The 16,028-nt window shown below is 42.2% G+C and overlaps 1 pseudogene; it reads right to left on the reverse strand.

Moving 5' to 3' along the window:
- Positions 1-14,910: 14,910 nt before the first annotated feature.
- Positions 14,911-15,624, reverse strand: LOC148517848 (RNA-binding protein 7 pseudogene; annotated as a pseudogene).
- Between the last annotated feature and the right edge of the window lie 404 nt (positions 15,625-16,028).

A 16,028-nucleotide genomic window follows, 5' to 3' on the forward strand; every position in this document is an offset into this window, starting at 1 on the left:
GACAACCTCTTTAAAAGCAAATTAAAATAGCTATATTTTGGTTTAGCCATTTAGTTGCATATACTGTACCTCTTATCACATTTGTTTGTTTACACCGCAAGTATGTTTTTTTCAAATAAATGTGTTTGTGGCCTTTATAACTAAATTGGTTATCATGAAAAAGTATCATGAGAAAGCGTGATGAGAAAGTATCATAAAAAACATCGATTTAAAATGAAATAATCAATTACATTTTGGGATAACTTTCTTGGGTTACACTAGCGGGTTCAGACGACCAATGGGAGACAGAGGTGATGCAAACAAGTAAGCTTTTTATTCCAGAGTTGAAAAGCCATAGCCAGTGTAATGACTTTTTACATAAGGCAAACACAGTTCAGGAACAATAGATCAGCTTACATGAGACAGCAGTTCAAACAAGCAGAGTATTCACAGCATTAATGGTTCAGATTGTCCAGCATAGAGAGAGCTGCTGAAGGTGCAACCAATCCCTCACATTTCCACTGACTAACTAAACTTACCAGGTTTTTATACCTTAGCTGGTCTTAATTGAGGTAAGGGTGTGCTTCCTCTCTGGCTACAGGAGGTTAACCCTTTCCACAAAATGTGGGAGAGACCCACTCTGTCACATACCTCCCCCGTTAAAGGGCGCACCTAATTTACCTAGTACGGGACAAAAATTCTGCATTCAATTGTAGATGTCTTTGTGTGTCCCGGACTTTAGATGAAAAATGATGGAAGCCAGATACCACCTTGTCAGTCTTGCGTTAAAATTTTTCATAGACTTTAACCATTTTAATGGTGCATGATCAGTAACCACAGTAAACCTAGCCCCACAAAGATAATATCTCAATGACTCAAAAACACATTTTATAGCGAGGCATTCTTTTTCTATTACAGAATACCTAGTTTCTCATGGGATCAACTTTCTACAAAGATACAAAATAGGGTTTGCAGTGCCATCAAACTCTTGACACAAAACTGCCCCCAAGCCCACAGCTGAGGCATCTGTTTGTATGACAGAAGCCTTGGTAAAATCTTGAGACTTTAAAACTGGGCCTTTACCTCCAGTAATAGCCTGCTAAACCCAAGAAGGACCTTAACTCTTTCCTGGTAGTCGGAACTGGGGCATCAGCTAGTGCCTGTACCTGACTCACAAGGGGCTTCAGACACCCACTGCCACCACATATCTTAAGTACTTGGTTTCATTTTTACCTAGAACACATTTCTTCAAAGTAGCAGTTAAACCTGCCACTCTCAAAGACTGAAGAACAGCCCTAAGCCTATTAACATGGGCATTCCAATGCTGACTATATATGACAATATAGTCCAAGTAGTCTGCAGCATAATTCTGATGATGACAAAGCACCCTGTCCATTACCCTCTGAAAAGAGGCTGGGGCACCATGCAAGCCAAAATGCATTGTTTCCCCTGATAGAGGTCCAATGGAGCAGAAAAAGCAGTATTCTTCCTAGCTTCCTCTGTCAGCTCAATTTGCCAATATCCCTTTGTAGGGTAGAAATATATCTGGTCGAACCTAACCTATCAAGCAGGTCATTGACCCTTGAAAGTGGATAGGCATCAAATTTGGACACTGAATTAACTTTGCAGAAGTCTATGCAGAATCTCTTGGAACTATCTGGTTTCGGGACCAAGACAATGGGGCTACACCAGTCGCTAGACAACTCCTCATTTACCCCTAACTTCAACATTTCTTGTATTTCCTTGGTTACCTATGCTTGTTTTTCCCTTGGAAGCCTATATGGTCTTTGTCAAACTACTACTCCAAGTGGGGTTACAATGTCATGTAAGACTAAATTTGTCCTCCCTGGTTTATCAGAAAAAACATCTGATAATTAATTAACAAGGTTTCCCAAGGGATCAAAGGTTCAAGGAGAGAAGAGAGCCCATCATACTGAGGAATCTGTGGACCAAAGTCACTATGGCCATTACCAGGGTCTACAAAAAACACCTCTTGATCCTTCCATGCTTTCAACAGGTTAACATGGCAAATCTGCCTACCTCTATGGGAGTCAGGTTGAGAGACTTCATAATTTACTTTGCCATCCTTTCTTATTACTTCAAATGACCCTTGCCACTTTGCTAGTAATTTATTTCCCTGAGTAGGTAACAACAAAAGGACTTTATACCCAGGTGAAAAAACTTGAGGTCAGGCATTACAGTTATAGAGAAGTTTTTGAGCATTTACCAATTTTTCCTGGACCAATTGACCTAGTAGGTCTATGTGATTATGCATCTGGACCACATTTTGAAGGATGTTTTCACCCTCTATTGGTTGTTCATCCCATGCTTCCTGCAGATGGTCGAGAACACCATGTGGCTTCCTCCCATAAAGAATCTCAAAAGGGAAAAAGTCAGTAGTAGCCTGGGGGGCATCTCTGATTGCAAATAACAAATAGGGTAGAAGCTCATTCCACCTTTTTTCTGTGTCTATAAACTTCTTTAACATTAGTGTATGGTCTTTACTGTATGGTTAAATCTTTTGACTAAGCCATGCATTTGGGGATGATATACTTAGTTTCTGACAGATTTCATTTTCAACAAAATTAACAACCCCTGCATTAACTTAGACATTAACTTATTAGCATATATATATATATATATATATATATATATATATATATATATATATATATACTGTATTTGGATATACATTTATTAGGATATATACATGGGGAATAGGGAAATAATAATTAAGATAGCAGTTAAAAGATTAAGAAGCATTATTATTAATAACAACATCAATTTCTGATGTGAAACCTAGACCCACACTGAATGATATTAAGTGGACGATACCATGGATGGTATGCTAATGCATGTTTTAGCATTGTCCGAATAATGTAACAAAGAGATAATTGATGTAATGAAATTATAATGTATTAGTTAATGTGCGCACAGATGGAATAGTAACATCTCTTGTAAACAATAGCAACTTTCAAATGGACCTATCAGACTTGAAGAGGTAAGCTGGAATTTGAACAAACCAATGAGAGCAATGACAAGGGTATTTAACCAGGAACATGAGAGGCTCGGGTTGCACTGCCTTGATAAAGCAGCCCACTGGCGAAACGCGCATCAGTGTTTCCCGATTAGCCACCGGTCAAAGCGAGATACACTATAAATGTGATTAGTTTACAGATATACTGATCCCATAATAGTGTATTGGAGAGCATGTGAATGGCATATGTGAATAGAAGCCTCTGAGTCATATGTAGGTTTTAGACTGTAACTATATGAGGGGATCTAACCCTGTGGACACATGTAATATATTTATGTACAAATTGAAAACACAATGCTGCAGGATATGGACCCAGATCTGCAGCATGGCAAACTTTAATTGATACAAAATATTGATACCATATATTACAAAGTATCCATCAGGTGAATAACTGGTTCACAACAGTATCACTGATCACACACTACTCCACTGGTTGTATTTATGTATAAATATATGGTACAATAAGTATACAGTATATGATTGAAAGAATGCAGTAAAAATATATCTAAAATACACAGCCACTCAATCCCACCAGAGAGATCGAAATTGGATATATAGAGTAATGAACAGGTATATATAATATTACTATTTGACCAGCGGTGAAAGAGAATTTTAATAGTATCTTTCTAATAATTATTTTTCACTATCTAATTATCTATACTATCTGTGATTTTAAACAATATTTTGCCTCTTTCTTGAACACATTATTTTAAAGAATATAATTAATAAAGATGTACTGAATTTTATATATTAATTGACAGAGAATGAAAGAAATCTACAATATTGATCCAAAGAGTGCACCCAGATATATACTCTGCTTTTTTCTTCTTTGAATGGTTGTTTACTAGGTTCTCCATACCATCTTGCACCAGCAAGGCATTTTTCACAAGCTGAACAGCGGAGTCCAAATTCTCCACTCGATGCAGCTGGACCCAGCGAGCAACTTGGGCAGGGTGAAGTGCAACAAACTGTTCCAACTCTACCAGTCGGGTGGAATTATGTAGGTCCAGCTGCAGCTATTTAACTGCAAGGGCATCCAGTTTCTGGGCCAGGAAACATGGCCTTCCATCAGGATCATAGGACACAGACTTGAATTTCCGCTGGTATGCTTCTGGATAGAGGCCAAATCAATCCGCTATGGCAGTCTTCACTTGGTCATATATTTTTGCTTCATGCAGGGAGAGGGCAGGGTACACAGCTTGGGCCTCTCCCATTAGCAGAGGGGCAGTCCGTACAGCCCAGGAATCTTTGGGTCATGCTTGAAAGGTAACAACCCATTCAAGAGTGGTAAGAATGGCCTCCACATCACCTGAGGCCTTCATTTTAGGGAGTACTGGAACAGTTACCACTGCTTGCTGCTGTTTAAAAGAGTCCAACATATGTTGCAAAACAGCTTCCATGGTGGTCTCTTTAGGATCCCTGGCACATGACCCACTTTAGCCCACTTTTGATACCACAATGTAGCTGGTAAGTTCAGACAACCAATAGGAGACAGAGGTCTTGCAAACAAGTAAGCTTTTTATTCCAGAGTTGAAAAGGCATAGCCAGTGTAATGGCTTCTTACATAAGGCAAACACACTTCAGGAACAATTGTTCAACTTACATGAGACAGCAGTTCTAACGAGTAGAGTATTCACAGCAGTCATGGTTCAGATTGTCCAGCATAGAGAGAGCTGCTGAAGGTGCAGCCTCTCCCTCACATTCCACTGACTCACTAAACTTACCAGGTTTTTATACCTTAGCTGGTCTTAATTGAGGTAAGGGTGTGGTTCCTCCCTGGCTAGAGGAGGTTAACCTTTTCCTCAGTATGTGGGAGAGACCCATTGAAAGAAAGATGCAATCGCATGGTGCTAATAGTGATATCGCCATATGTACTTAATTGTGAGTTTAGCTAAAATGGCGCTTTGGCGGCCATTCGCAAAATGGCGTCTTGCGATCTCATTTCTAAGATGGCGTCTTGCGGCCAGTCGCAAGATGGCGTCGCTGTGATTCAATTTTAAACTGATTTTGTCTCAGCCAATAATCCAGCTTCGACACAGTATCCAAGGAGCAATCACAGTCAGTCAAACAGAAACAAGTGCTGGTGACCATCATCATCTTGCATTTACACATGCCTTTGATCACCCACACTAATATGGCTTCCTGAGGCATATATGCATTTCTGTGCCAGTCTGCAGCTGTTCGCAGTTACACTAACATGCCCTACTGTGCTTGGACTACATTAGAACAAATGAAGAGAAGTGTAATTGAAGCAATACAATAAAATATGCACTTTAAGAATATGAAATTCTAAAGTACACCTTCATCTTAAAAGTATATAAGCTCTTGCTGGCCAGGGACATCTTTGCCAATCACACAACATAGAAGTATGTTTTTTTAGATTTGCATCATTCTAGGAGCCCTTCTTTGTGTAATAATAATAATAATAATAATAATAATAATAATAATAATAATATATGAGGTTTTACTATTAAATGACAGGACTGATGTTATAATTTATGTTTAATTATATTGAGTACGCTTAAGCTCCATTCCTCTTTTATGTACTCCCCTTCTGCATTCACACACTGTTGCATTCTTATTTTTCATTGGTCAAAGCCATGCTGTAGCTCTTTATCTGTCAGCTGGCTCAACAGCTCCATCATTTTCTTCTTTACCTCAGTAACTGATGCAAAACAGGTTCCCTTGAGTACAGGAAAAGAAAGAAGTCACACGGTGCTAAGTCTGGTGAGTATGGAGGGTGTTCTAGCACTGCAATCTGTTTCTCGGCCAAAACCTGCTTGACAGAGCGAGCTGGGTGGCCTGGTACATTGTCCTGATGGAGGATGAAACCATTTTTCTGCAACTCTGGCCTCTTCTGATTCTTTCCTGCAAAGTTGCTAGAATATTTTTGCAGTAATGTTGATTCACTGTTGTGCCTTATGGTACCAAGTCTTCAAAAATAACACCCTTGGTATCAAAGAAAACAATTAACATGACTTTGAATTTGGATTTGCTTTCACATGCTTTCTTTATTCTTGGTAATGATGGTGTTTTCCAGTGCATGGACAGGTGTTTTGTCTTATGCTTGTACTGGAAGATCCAGTTTTCATCACAGTTAGGGGATCTATTCATCATCACTTAATTTCTACAAAAACAGGGGATAATGAACATTTTCACCTGCGATTGTAGAAATTAAGTTATCAGTCCACTTATCAAGAAGGTAAAGCCGGGGATAGCCCAGATATCTCCTGCTTACAGTACCCTCCTCTCGCAGAATGGCTTGCTGTTCCCATATACTAGTATGGGGACAGAATTCAGCAAGCTCCAGATGGTAAGTGCTCCCACTCCAGGCTCACAACCCTTTTGGATCCCTCATCCCCTGTCACGCTCCTTATGCTAGATGTCGGGGCTCTTCGGTGCATGCCTGACCTGTAGGTAATGCAAGCGAAAGGAATAGTTAAAAGAATCACTGCTCTGAATGGAGCAGTAAAACACTTCAGGGAGACAGCTGATTTTTTGGATCAGCTGTCTATGCACCAGAGCAATGATGTATTGCTCCAGCACTCGCATCAAGATAGAATGCTAATTATCAGGGTCCGGGACCCCAATAATTACCATCATGAATAACTATCTAAAAAATGTGAATCCGCTTGAATTAGTTCCAAATTTTCTGTACAAATTTGCTTTCAATTTTCTTTCTGCTTGGCAAATGAGTCTGAATCTGTATACAAAGTGCTATGCTACAGCAGCCGCTGCTTTCTATTTCATGCAAGCGCCATTGTACTTCATCTGCGACTTTGTACATACAAACTAAGGGGCATATTCAATTAGGTGCGAAAAGTTCCGTACTTTTTGCATGCGACATCGCTGGTTTTGCATGTGGAAAAGTATTGCGCTCGTCCCCGATTACCCCTGTATTCAATTCCAAATCAGCTAAAACGGAACCCGGTGAATTCGAAACCAGCGAAAAGTCCTGTCAGATTTGTGGAAATCAGCCTGACACCCCCCAAAAGATGCACTGACATTGGGGATTACTCTAGATACCCCCAAATAGCCCACTTGAAAGTATTTGGGGTACTAAAATGCTCTTAATAGCTATTATATAGCGAGAAGCCTTGAAACCATCTTAGCATAAACTTTTGTCATGTTAAAATCTTGATGCAAAGTTGCCTAACAGTTTATTTGTCGATGTTTACCATTTCTGCTATCATTCGTGGGGGCAGCATCGACAGTCAATTCAAACAATTTTCAAAATTTTTGCCACATTTTCATTTGTTTTTGATGTTCAAGAACTTATGGGACATTCATCATCTTCAACATCACTAAATCAAACACACATGCACGTGACATACAATCTACCCCGTAAGGCTCAGATAGCTTCCGGAAAGATTCGGTGGGTGTTTTGTTCAATTTAACTAAACATTTTAAATTAACACGTTGGCCTAGTTTTTAACTTTGCATTTTTATGGCACACAGGAAAAACACAACTTCTTTGAATGCTGTATGACTGCAAACTATCTGTGCAAGAGGGGTGGAACTTGCAAAACTACTGTATTTTAACTCATGCCGTATGGTTTATTCTTTACAAGTACAGACACGTTATTTAATAAGTATTCCCAGCAAATTTGGGGAACCTGAAAATGGGTGCTAGCATATGTTTAAGTTGCTAAAGTGAAGTTTTAAAAATCGTAAAAAATCCACCTGCAGCAAGCACCTGCAAACTTAAAAACACCTGGGGCATACATAGGGACCCCCCTGGAGTCTATTTCGCTAGTTTTTAAGTTTGTACCTCAACTTTGGACTTTTTCGCCCCCAAAATGAAAGTACTTTTATTGGGGTGATCTTAAAAATGTTTAAAACTTTTTTGATGTAGTTTACCTTTGGGGGACTGTCCCATGGGTGCAGGGGGTTTCCCGCAGCTTTGCACCCCAAAACCCAATTCTGCACTTTTTTCTGACACCTATTCATAAGCAAAACTTTTCCACAGGTCCCGTTACATTGAGTTTCTGCACCGGCGAAAAGTGTTCGGAATTGAATACGGAGGAAACTTTTCGCAAGGCGAAATGACGTCACTCGCGATACTTTTCCACAGCAACTGACTTTTCGCACCTAATTGAGTATGGCCCTAAATCTTGTGCAGTTAAAATCACAGGCAGCATTTCTGATGGGATGTAGTCTGGAAGCCGATGGTCTGAATGCTGACTGCCGGCTTCCAGACTCTCTAATCCCGGCATGGTACTAGTGACAGGCGTCGAAAACTTGACACCTGTCATTAACCATACACCGGAAGACCGTTGCCCGGCATACTGAACGAAGGTAACCCGGGCGCCGGGTGCGGACAGCTGCGGGGGGGAGGGTTAGGTTTAGGGCTCCTGGGGGAATTAGGGTTAGGCACCCCCCTGGGAGGGTTAGGTTTAGGCTGCGGGGAAGGGGGGGTTAGGTTTAGGCACTTAGAGGGGGAATTAGGATTAGGCACTTGGGGGGAGGGTTAGGGTTAGGGGGTAGAATTAGGTTAGCGATACTTACCTTAGGGACGATCGGGATCTTCACCCTTGCCGGGATGCTGCTGTCGGGATTTGATAATACCTACTACACTCTTTCTGATATTGAGTGGTGTTTTGCTGCATGTGCAGGTGCAAATAACTTAAAGAAATGTAAATTTCTTTAAGTTATTAAGAAATTTAAAGAAAATGTCACTACACTGCATAGCTTGACGCGGCACACTAGCATCAGGAATCTCTCAGCGCATGATGTATTGAGGATAGGTGTATGATGATACATCTGTGGTTGTAACACTGAAAGTCACAAAAAGCAACATAGTGAAAGCAAATTAGATATGAGATATAGATGCCACAATCCATACACTACAGAGAAGAGGTTTAGCATACTTCCCTAGGTTATTAAATGCTGCTGTAAATACAAGGAGAAAGAAGAAGAAGCTGTGTGAGTATATGTCTTTACCGAGCTGCAGAAAGTAACTGCAGAGCAACACAAACTGCTGGTTATTAGTTGCTAGGCAACTGTATAAGAGTTGGTAGTTTGCACACCCTGTCCTGCTTGAAGTAGTAACTCAAGTACTATGTTTATAGAAAGGAAATAAAATATAGGGATAAAAACAGTTTTACTGAAGTGATTTATTATTTTCAGTGGATTGTGTCATTTATAATGAATTAGTAAATTTAATCCAAATTGTTTGTCTAAAGGTGTTTCTGCATCTACGACTAATCCCTGGGTGCCTGGGTCAGGGATTCTGACAAAATATGATGGGATCAGCGAATTGAGATTTTTTTAATATGAAGAATGTCCCTGATTCCCCTATGGATCACTGGATCGGCATCGGGGGATCAAGGAATTGCGGGTCTGATGTTTGGATGTGCTCTATTTAGTAGACATAAAAACCTCTTTTCTCCAGAATTTCTAACAAGTGTTTGCTTCACTGTCTTTTGAGTTAACTTTTCTTCACCATTCAGAAGTGTTAAGTGTAGATAATAGTGTATGTGTTTGGGAAGGCTCAAGTCAAGGGCAGTTTAAGCGAGGATGCGCAGATCTCCAGTAACATAGTGACCACGCCATGGTCCTGGAGACTTCTCTACTATGGGCATGTCTCTGGGAAAATGACCACAATGTGAATTCCCTGTGACCTGTGCTGCTGCTCCAGCACTGATATGGGACTCTGGAGAGGTAAGAATTAGACATGGGTGGAAGGTGTGCAGTGTGGACCCATAACATGCCCCATGACATGCCACTAAGCACCACACACTTGCATGATTGACCCATCACCTGTGTGCAGTAGTGATAGTCATCAATGGGGGAAATCATTGATGGTTTCCCATCTATGGTTTCATGCCATCAATGCTAAGCAGTAGGGATGAGCGAGTTCGGATTTCCAAAATCCGAATCCCCCGAGCCCATCCGATCCAAGTCCTGATCCAAGCCAGCTCGGGGTTTCCTGCCTGGCACAGATCTGAAATCGAAGCAAAATGTCATCATCCCGCTGTCGGATTCTCACAGGTTTTGGACTCTATAAAAGGTCCCGCGATCGCTGCAATTTTTCATTCCGGCTGTGGAGTGTGCACAGGGAGTGAGCTGGGATTTGTTGCTGCTGACACTGACCATAGGGGCTGGCTACTGTTGTCCATATAGGGGCTGGCTAGCTACTGTTGTCCATATTGTCCAGGGGTGCTCTTATTCACCCACCCCCAGTGCAAAAAAAAATATATATTTTTTTATGTGTGTGTATTAGCCACACCTGTCACTGTTATCAGCGTAGCTGCACAGGGGTGCTGTGCTGCTGTCTGTCAAGGACTGCTGCCCCAAAAAAACAAAATAAAAAAAACATTTTTTTTGTGTGCGTGTTAGCCACACCTGTCACTGTCATTGGCACACCTGTCACTGTCATCGGCGTAGCTAAACAGGGATGCTCTGCTGCTGTCTGTCAAGGGGTGCTGCCTGAAAAAAAATATATATAGTTTTGTGTGCGTGTTAGCCACACCTGTCACTGTCATTGGCACACCTGTCATGACATCTTGCCTCTGTAGAGCCAGTTTGTGCAGGGACAGATTAATTGCCAGCTTGTTTTGTGGGGGCCCAAACGAACCAAAACATTGATACTAGGGATGAGCGGGTTTGGATTTCTGAAATCCGAACCCCCCGAGCCCCCTGATCTGAGTCGTATCCGAGTCAGGCTCGACTTTTCCCACCTGACTCGGAACGGAAATCGAGGCAAAACGTCATCATCCCGCCTTCCGGATCTCGCGGGTTTTGGATTCTATTAATGTTCCCCGTGTCGGCGCCATTTGTCACTCTGGCTGTGGACAGTGAAGAGGGAGGGTGGGAGCTAGGGCTGGCTGGGCTGTGTTGTGCTGCTGTTGTCCATAGGGGCTGTGACCACTGAGTCCATAGGGACTGACTGGGCTGTGTTGTGCTGCTGTTGTCCATAGGGGCTGGCTGGGCTGTGTTGTGCTGCTGTCATAGGAGCTGGCTAGGCTGTGTTGTGCAGTCAGTTGTCCATAGGGGCTGGCTGGACTCCAAAGTCTATAGGGGCTGGCTGGACTGTGTTGTGCAGTGTCCCATAAAGGCTATAGTCCTAGAGGGGTGCTGTAGTGTTGTTCAGGGGGTGATCTGTGCATCAGGAATGCTCCCCCAAAGTGCACTCCAAAAAAAATATTTTTTTTTCTGTGTTTGTGAATTGTGTGCGCAGTAGCCACATGTGCATCAACAAAGTAACGCCAAGTGTGTGCCTGTGTCATAAGTAAAGGGCCGGCTGCCTTGACCGTTAAAGGGTGCTGTAACCCCCAAACTGCACTCCAAACAAAACAAAAAATGATTTTCTGTGTTTGTGAATTGTGTGCACTGTGGCTGCACGTGCATCAACAAAGGAGCACCACCAAGCACGCGCCTGTGTCCCATAAGTAAAGGGCCAACTGGCTTGTCCATTAAAGGGTGCTGTAACCCCCAAAGTGCACTCCAAACAAAATAAAAAATAATTTTCTGTGTTTGTGAATTGAGTGCACTGTGGCCGCACGTGCATCAACAAAGTAGCGCCAAGCATGCGCCTGTGTCATAAGTAAAAGGCCGGCTTGCTTGTCTGTTAAAGGGTGGTGTAACCCCCAAAGTGCACTCCAAACAAAATAAAAAAATATTTTCTGTGTTTGTGAATTGTATGCACTGTGGCTGCACGTGCATCAACAAAGGAGCAGTGCCAAGTGTGCACCTGTGTCCCATAAGTCTGTTAAAGGGTGTTGTAAACCCCAAAGTGCACTCCACAAAAAATAAACAATTATTTTTTGTCTGTGTTTGTGTGCGAAATGTATGCGCAGCAGCCACACGTGCATCAACACAGCAGCAGCGCTAAGCGTGCACCTGTGTCATAAGTCAAGAGCCGGTTTGGACATCTGGTCCGGACTGAAGGACATGCCAACAATGTCAATTTCTGACATGTCTACTGTCACTGCATATGATACTGTCACAACTGACAGAATGGTGGAGGAATTATTTTCTGTGTTTGTGAATTTTGTGCACTGTGGCTGCATGTGCATCAACAAAGGAGCAGCACCAAGCATGCGCCTGTGTCATAAGTAAAGGGCCGGATTGCTTGTCCAATAAAGGGTGCTGTAACCCCCAAAGTGCACTCCAAAAAACAAAAAAAAATTCTTGAATTGTGTGGGCTGTGGTCGCACCTGCAACCTCAAAGAAGAAGCGACAAGCGTGCGTCTGTCTGTTAAAGGGTGGTGTAAACCAAACCTCAAAGTGCGCTCCACAAAAAATAAAAAATTCTTCTTTTTTTTCTATCTTTGTGAATTGTGTGGGCTGTAGCTGCACCAGCATCCTCAAAGCAGCAGTGACAAGCGTGCATCTGTCTGTTAAAGGGTGGTGTAACCCTCAAAGTGTGCTCCACAAAAAATAAAAAATTCTTTTTTTTCTGTCTTTGTGAATTGTTTGGGCTGTAGCCACACCTGCATCCTCAAAGCAGCAGCGACAAGCCTGCATCTGTCTGTTAAAGGGTGGTGTAACCCTCAAAGTACACTCCACAAAAAATAAAAAAATATTCTTTTTTTATCTGTCTTTGTGAATTGTGTGGGCTGTAGCCACACCTGCATCCTCAAAGCTGCAGCGACAAGCGTGCATCTGTCTATTAAAGGGTGGTGTAACCCCCAAAGTGCACTCCAACAAAAATAAAACATTTTCTTCTGTGTTTGTGAATTATGTGCACTGTACGTGCATCAACAAATGAGCAGTGCCAAGCGTGCGCCTGTGTCCCATAAGTCTGTTAAAGGGTGGTGTAACCCCCAAAGTGCACTCCACAAATAATAAACAATTCTTTTTTTTCTGTGTTTGTGTGCGAAATGTATGCGCAGTAGCTGCACGTGCATCAACACAGCAGCAGCGCCAAGCATGCACCTGTGTTATAAGTCAAGGGCCGGTTTGGACATCTGGTCCGGACTGAAGGACGTGCCAACAATTTCTGACATGTCTACTATCACTGCATCTGATACTGTCACCATTGACAGAATGGTGGAGGATTACATCGGTGACAGCATCCAAGTAGGCATGTCAGACAGGCTGTACCTGTACTGACAGGCAATTTGGAGGCCCCTGTACAAACTGGCTGTATTTTACCTGAGTTGCCCCCCCTCCAGTGTGTACTCCGAAAGAGTGTTTAGTGCAGCCGGGAACCTTGTCAGCAAAAGACGTAGGAGGTTGCTCCCACAAAATGTGGAGAAGATGATGTTCATAAAAATGAATTATTAACTCTTCCAGGGAGACCAGCCTCCAGAACGTACAGAGGGACCTGTGGTGGTGGATTCCAGCCGGGACAAATTAATACTCTGTGAGGATGAGGATGTACACAATACTGAAGAGGGTGAGGAATCAGTGGATGAGGATGAGGACGACATCTTGCCTCCATAGAGCCAGTTTGTGCAGGGACAGATCAATTGCCAGCTTGTTTTGTGGGGGCCCAGACAAGCCAATCATTTCAGCCACAGTCATGTGGCAGACCCTGGCGCTGAAATGATTGGTTTGTTAAAGTGTGCATGTCCTGTTTATACAACATAAGGGTGCGTGGGAGGGCCCAAGGACAATTCCATCGTTTACCTCTTTTTTTTCTTTGCATTTTGTACTGTTTGGGGCCTAGTTTTTCAAACTGCCATCCTGTCTGCCACTGCAATGTCACTCCTAGATGGGCCACGTGTTTGTGCTGCCCACTCGTGTCGCTTAGCATAGTCATCCAGCTACCTTGGTGCAACCTTGTGGACATAAAAACACTATTGTGAGGTGTGAGGTATTCAGAATAGACTGGAAATGAGTGGAAATTAAGGTTATTGAAGTTAATAATAGCATAGGAGCAGAAAAACCCACAAATTCTGTGATTTTAGCTGTTTTTATGCTTTTAAAAAAAAAATACAGATCCAAAACACAAAACCCAGAACCCAAAACACGGAAGGGTGGTTTTGGCAAAACCAATCCAGATCCAAAACACAAAGAAAGATCCAGATCCAAAACCAAAACACAAAACACGAAAAGTGGCCGGTGCACAGCCCTAATTGATACAATGATACACCCAAATAAGTACACATTGTGACAGCACTGTAAAGGAATGACAGCATCAAGGACTATGGGGTCCATGTACCATGTACCAAGCCCCAGAGAGAGACCAATTGGACAGGGACAATTCCCAACCAATCAAGCTTCCAATGGTCACTCCACAGGGTGCTTTTGAAAATGACAATTAGGAACCGACTGGCCGGTACTTTATCTCAGTCCACCTCCTCCCTTCCACCAAGGCCCAGCACACCGACCCCCATGTATGATATTCAGCCATCTGAGGTCAACATTTCACTGACTTCTGTCCTTTGATTAGTGATTTGGGCAGATATGTAGATTAGATTGCTCATATTGTGTAAGCAGTAAGGTGGATCAAATACCTATGCGCAATACAGGTAGTAAATGTGTGGGTGGAACCTACATTCAGCACATCCATTCACTAGGAACTGGTGAGGCCCTTTCAGCTCACATATGACATGCCTTTAATGTGTGTAGTTGTAGATTTAATATAATATAACTTTTTTCATTTGCTTGAGCATAGGATATGTGCTGTTCTTCTAAAACAGGTTATATTTATCTCTTTACATTAAGTTTTCTATTAAAAAGTATTTTCTTGCATTGAATAATTTTAAAAAATAAATAAAACCTTGTTTAAAATCCCCACAATGTGAGCCATAAAAAAAAATAAATGTGAGAATATAACCATCTGCCCATAATACTACAATAATATTTTGCAGCTTAATTCTCTGGTCCTTTAGAGGACACCTAACAGGTCAAGGAAAGGATTTTTTTTTGCATAGAAGTAAAAGAAGAGATACTTTTGGCCAAACAGAGATCCAGTAAAAAGTAGACGTGATCGTGACAAATTAGTGGCGAGATGAATGCCACCTAGGCTCTTTTCTCTGGTTGGACTCCTCCTGACCTCCTCTGTAGTATGCATCTTTGCTACTGTGGTAATTCTCCTTTTGATAAGGATGAGAGCTATGGCTTCTACTGGATCTGTGGCTGGAAGAGGAATCATATCTGTGTTGGGGAGAATGATCAGATCCGTGACTGTACCTGGGTTGGGCAATCGTTGCTGCACTGGATCCATGAGGGGTTTCCGACCTATAGAAGTTATTCATCATTGCTTGTCTTTGAAGATTGTCCGGAGAAGAGTAAGATCTCTGATAGTTTGGAACAGGAGGTGAAAGTTCAGAGTATTTTGTGAACTCCCCATTGCCATCATGCTTGCGTTCATGTGTTAATGGACTGTTTCCAGTAAAACTGCCATTTCATTGTGGTGAGCAGGCTGCGCTATTTGCTTCTGCGGAACCATGGCTGCTTCCTGATCTGAATTGAATTTTTAGTGGCCTTCCAAAGAGTTTGTTTCCATTTAACAAACTCATTCCATGAGGAACAGATTCCTCATGTTTGAAATTGACATAAGCAAATTGTTTCGACTTTCCATCCTTGTCTTTTGGAATTTTAACATTAATTGCAGGACCAGCCTGCAGAAACAGCTCGAACAGGAGCTCCTCGGTGGCCCTAGGATCTAAGTTCCCCACAAACAGTGTCATATCAGCCTCGGCAGAGCCCATCTCTCTCCTGAGTCCCATTCTGCGTGCCCAGCAGCAGCAGTTGATGGGTGACGCCATAAGTCACTGCACAGCGCCTTTTGGGGCCTAGTTTTTCAAACTGCCATCCTGTCTGCCACTGCAGTGCCACTCCTAGATGGGCCACATGTTTGTGCCGCCCACTTGTGTCACTTAGCAAAGTCATCCAACTACCTCGGTGTAACCTTTTGGCCTAAAAACAATATTGTGAGGTGTTCAGAATAGACTGGAAATGAGTGGAAATGAATGTTATTGAGGTTAATAATAGTGTAGGAACACAAAAAAAACTAAATTCTGTGATTTTAGCTGTTTTTATGCTTTTTTTTGCAAAAATATCCATATCCAAAACACAAAATCCGGAAGGGTGGTTTTGGCAAAACAAATCCAGA

The sequence above is a fragment of the Taudactylus pleione genome, unplaced genomic scaffold, assembly GCF_031769625.1.
Source record: "Taudactylus pleione unplaced genomic scaffold, aTauple2 ptg000207l, whole genome shotgun sequence".
In the NCBI taxonomy this organism is placed as follows: Eukaryota; Metazoa; Chordata; class Amphibia; order Anura; family Myobatrachidae; genus Taudactylus; species Taudactylus pleione.